Source organism: Rhinopithecus roxellana, chromosome 3, assembly GCF_007565055.1.
Source record: "Rhinopithecus roxellana isolate Shanxi Qingling chromosome 3, ASM756505v1, whole genome shotgun sequence".
Lineage (NCBI taxonomy): Eukaryota > Metazoa > Chordata > Mammalia > Primates > Cercopithecidae > Rhinopithecus > Rhinopithecus roxellana.
Window position 1 is genome coordinate 166,747,446 of NC_044551.1, and position 5,588 is coordinate 166,753,033.

Sequence of the window (5,588 nt, forward strand, 5' to 3'; positions counted from 1 at the left end):
ATTAACTCATGTAATCCTTATACTACCCCATGAGGCGGGTGCTATGAGGTCTTCATGTTAAGGGCAAAAATTTAGGTCTGTCTAAACTCAAATTAGTTACTATATTACATTGTCTCACATTTAGAAAACATAAATCAGGAGTGTACTAGGGACTGGGCGTGGTGGCTCACACCTGTAATCCCAGCAATTTGTGAGGCCGAGGCGGGCAGATCACCTAAGGTCAGGAGTTTGAGACCAGCCTGGCCAATGTGGTGAAACCCTGTCTCTACCAAAAATACAAAAATCAGCTGGGCGTGGTGGTGGGCGCCTGTATTCCCAGCTGTTACAGAGGCTGAGGCAGGAGAATTGCTTGAACCCAGGAGGCAGAGGTGGCAGTAAGTAAGTCGAGATCATGCCACTGCACTCCAGCCTGGGAGATAAGTGCAAAACTCCAGCTAAAAAAAAAAAAAAAAAAAAAAAAAAGAAATGTGCTAGGGTATTTGATATTTTTTCTTCCCCTCCTACTACCCTGCTGGGTGGACCCATTCATGCAGCAAACACTGAGTACCATAATCTGTTAAGTCTTCTACCAGGTGCTCCGGAGACAGCAAAGTAACATGAGATCCCTGCCTGGAGGGTTCCCGTCTGATGGGGTAGACAGACACATAAACACAAGATTACAGGGCAGTGTGGTAAGTTTTACAGCAACAGTCTCTCTCTCTCTCTTTTTTTTTTTTTTTTTTTTGAGACAGAGTCTTGCTCTGTCGCCCAGGTTGGAGTGCGGTGGCACGATCTCGGCTCACTGCAAGCTCCGCCTCCCGGGTTCACGCCGTTCTCCTGCCTCAGCCTCCCGAGTAGCTGGGACTACAGGTGCCCACCACCACGCCCGGCTAATTTTTTTGTATTTTTACTAGAGACGGGTTTTCACCATGTTAGCTAGGATGGTCTGCATCTCCTGACCTCGTGATCCGCCAGCCTTGGCCTCCCAAGGTGCTGGGATTACAAGAGTGAGCCACTGTGCCCGGCCCAGTCTCTTAATTTAAATTAAACCAAAATGTTTTTTGAGATAGAGTCTCGCTCTGTTGCTCAGGCTAGAGTGCAGTGGCATAATCTCAGCTCACTGCAACCTCAGCCTCCTGGGTTCAAGCGATTCTCCTGCCTCAGCCTCTCGAGTAGCTGGGGTTACAGGCGTCCGCCACCATGCCTGGCTAATTTTTGTATTTTTTTAGTAGAGACAGGGTTTCGCCATGTTGGCCAGGCTGGTCTTGAACTCCTGACCTCGTGATCCGCCCACGTTGGCCTCCTGAAGTGCTGGGATTACAGGCAGGAGCCACCGTGCCCGGCCTATAGCAACCGTCTGTATGTGGAATTCTCCCTTTGGTTTCCTTCCACACAAAAGGTTCAAAAACATCTTACTATAATTCAGTAGTGTTATGAAAAGAAGATAAAAGAATTTCAGTTGAAATGAAAAATTTTTTCTGCCACAGACTTCATTGAGCATTATTAAATCCATAAAAGGGTGATCAAATGGGGTGGTTCTGTTGAGATTTCACTTCCTAATTATGAAAATGTATTTCATTCTCCCCGACTGCCAGCTTCCAAGTACCATGTCCACCTATTCACATTTCCCATCATAGCTGTGTTCTGGTTAGATTGTCCTGGGTCCTCTAGACCTAACAAAAGTATTAAAATTAATCCAGTGATTTCAAAGTGTGGGAAAGGTGATTTGGGTGATTTTAAAAGTGTGGGAAAGGTGAAATGACTGGGATACAGTGTGCAAGTTATTACCATTTACAGTAGTCTTGCCATTATTTTGTTTTATTAAAACAAAAAAGTATAAACTCTTAGTCTAGTGTTAGCTTGTCTTTAACATCTCCTTAAAACATGCTAATCTCTAGAGAGAACAGGCCTCAGAGTCAGGACTATTTAAATAGGCAGCTATACTTAGCTGGAACTCAATGATACCATTTCACTTTCATTTTACTTACTTTTACAGTTACCTTCTAATTATGGAACACTATACAAGTTTTCCAATTATTTTCCCAGATATAAAGCTTGCTTTTAAAGAAACATGTTTACCTTTTGAGTTAATCTATTTAACAGGAACTATTAAATAAATCCTGGTAAAGGTGGGCTGTGGACATAGCAATATTTGTGATGGTGCTGCTCAAACAGCTCAAGTTTGGGAGACAGTGTCCCCATCTGTTGGGCCCCATAGTTTTGGCCTTTCAGGCAGCTTTTCACAACCTTCATACCCAGCCAGATTTTCCTGTTTGCTCTGTACCCCTTGGACATTTCATGCCGATGTTCTCATAACTCTCCCCAGAGTCCCCCGTGGCTATTAGTAGGCATCCTCCTGGCTAGACTGTGAACTTCCCTTATTCATTTCTTCATCTTTCCGGAAACGAGCCTGGCCCAGAATGGGTTCCAGAAATCGGTTAGTTTTTCTTGTGCTCTTGTTCATGAAGATGGAGGTTTCAGGGTTGTCCAGACAGGCTCTAGACTCAGTTTCCTCATTCTGTTTGTTTGTTTGTCTGTTTCTTTGAGATAGAGTTTCACTCTTTTTGCCCAGGCTGGAGTGCAATGGTGCGATCTCGGTTCACTGCAACCTCTGTCCCCCAGGTTCAAGTGATTCTCCTGCCTCAGCCTCCCGAGTAGCTGGGATTACAGGTGCGCACCACCACGCCTGGCTAATTTTGTATTTTTAGTAGAGATGAGGTTTCACCATGTTGGCCATGCTGGTCTCGAACTCCATAGCTCATTGCAGCTTGGAACTCCTGGCCTCAGGTGATCCGCCCGCCTAACCCTCCCTAAATGCTGGGATTACAGGTGTGAGTCATTGTGCCTGGGCTGTTTATTCTGTTGCCGACACTGGAGTGCAGTAGCACAATCTCAGCTCACTCCAACTTCTGCCTCCTGGCTCAAGTGATCCTCCTGCCTCAGCTTCCCAGGAAGCTGGGACTAAAGTGTGCACCACCATGCCCAGTTGTATCTTTTGTAGAGATGGGGTTTCACCATGTTGCACAGTCTCAAACTCCTGGGCTCAAGCCAGTGTCTGCTTTTACAAACAAACCCTTTTATTTTATTTTTTTATTTTTTGAGATGGAGTCTTGCTCTGTCGCCCAGGCTGGAGTGCAGTGGTGCGATCTCAGCTCACTGCAAGCTCCACCTTGGGTTCACACCATTCTCCTGCCTCAGCCTCCCAAGTAGCTGGGACTACAGGCTCCTGCCACCACGCCTGGCTAATTTTGTTTCTGATTTTTAGTAGAGACGGGGTTTCACTGTGTTAGCCAGGATGGTCTCAGTCTCTTAGCCTCGTGATCCACCCGCCTCGGCCTCCCAAAGTGCTGGGATTATAGGCGTGAGCCACCGTGCCCAGCCCAAACCCTTTTATTTTGTTTTAAGTTCCGGAATACCTGTGCAGGATGTGCAGGTTTGTTACATAGGTTAACGTGTGTCATGGTGGTTTGCTGCACCTGTCAACCCATCACCTAGGTATAGGTTGCATGCATTAGCTATTTATCCTGGTGCTCTCCCTCCCCTTGCCCCACTACAGGCCCCACGGTGTGTTGTTCCCTCCCCTGTGTCCATCCATGTGTTCTCCTTATTCAGTTCCCACTCATAAGTAACATGTGGTAACAAACAGACCCTTTCTTTCTTTACTTATAGCACTAGCAAAGAGTGTGAGAGTTTCTCTCTTCCTGAGAATCTCTACAGCTCATTCCCCATGGGGCATCTGGTTTACACTGATAATAAGCCCACAGGGTAGAGTACACCTGGAAAGAGAAAGTCTTCTAATTGTGTTTGCCCTGCTTGCCAGTGGCAGGACTTAATCACTTAGTTTCTCAAACTGGACTTACTCAAGTTCCCTCAGGGGCCTGGGTCCTGGGGCCTGGTCTGATGCAGCCTGCTGCAGCCAACATTTCTTTCAAGTCTGCAGTTTTATCTTAAAAATTCAGGTGAGGTTTGAATTCTACTGCACAATATACTCTTGTTTGTTTTAATATGAAAATATCAAAAATAACTTACTGGTTAAATTGCTTAAATCTCTATTCCCATTTTTTTTTTCCTATTTCCAATTTTTGGGTAAAAATGAAGTTTTCCATGAGCAGCTTTGGGTATCTCTTAACACACTGCTGCTGTGTGCTCCTGGGAGCCAGCCCCGGTGTGAGAGTGAGTCCCTGGGTGATCCCAGCAGTTTCTGAAATGACTTCCAGAATATACACAGAGCTCTGCACACACTCCATGTATGGACAGGCTCCTACAGGAATAGGGGAGGCTGTTGGCAAAGAGATTTTTCAACCAGAGAGCACCTGCCTATTCATCCCAGAGTCTGGCACAGTTAAAGGAAAGTTTAGGATTAACAAGGACAACAGAGTGTCTCTCTTTTATTTCCCTCCCTCCCTCCCTCCTTCCCTCCCTCCCTCCCTCCCTCCCTCCCTCCCTTCCTTCCTCCCTCCCTCCCTCCCTCGCTCCCTCTCCTCCTTTTCTTTTCTTTTCTTTTCTTTTCTTTCTCTCTTTCTATTTTTGTGACAGGGTCTCGCTCTGTTGCTCAGGCTGGAGTGCAGTGGCATGATCTCAGCTCACTGCAAGCTCTGCCTCCCAGGTTCACACCATTCTCCTGCCTCAGCCTCCCGAGTGGCTGGGACTACAGGTGCCCACCACCATGCCCAGCTAGATTTTTTTTTTTTTGTATTTTTAGTAGAGACGGGGTTTCACTTTGTTAGCCAGGATGGTCTCGATCTCCTGACCTCGTGATCCGCCCGTCTCGGCCTCCCAAAGTGCTGGGATTACAGGCGTGAGCCACCGCACCCAGCCATTTCTTTCCCTCCCTCCCTCCCTCCCTCCCTCCCTCCCTCCCTCCCTTCCTTCCTTCCTTCCTTCCTTCCTTCCTTCCTTCCTTCCTTCCTTCCTTCCTTCCTTCCTTCCTTCTCTCTTTCTCTCTCTCTTTCCCTCCCTCCCTCCCTTCCTTTCTTCCTCTCTCTCTCTCTCTGTTTTTTAGAGATGGAATTTCGCTCTGTCACCCAGGCTGAAGTGCAGTGACATAATCATAGCTCACTGCAGCCTGGAACTCCTGGGCCCAAGCGATCCTCCCACCTCAGTGCCCATTGATTACAGGCATGCACCATCACGCCTGGCCCCATAGTGTTTCTTAAGTTGGATATAAAATCTCCTTATGAGAATACATTTTTTTAAAAATGGAAAAAACTCTTCTCTATGAGAATGTTTAAATTCTGAGTTTCCATTTCAATGACATTTTAAAAAAGATAAATTGGTAAAAGCCCAGAATTCAACACTATGCAATGTATCCATGTAATAAAATTACACTTGTACCTCATACATTTATAAAAACAAAAGAAGTACAAGATGGATAGATATATTCTGGAGAATCTGAACGTTGGCCCCAACAACTGAGTTCTGCTGGCAAGTGAATTAGGGTCTCAGGCTAGGACTTCAAATTTCATGAGCTAAGGAGAAAAGAATCAAGTCCGACTTCATACGTTAGTGATATATTAGTGCCTAACGAGTGTTAAATGTACCACGATATGCTGTTTTAACAAAGGTTTTCCCAGTATTTCCATTACAGAAAAATGAGTCATCACAATACT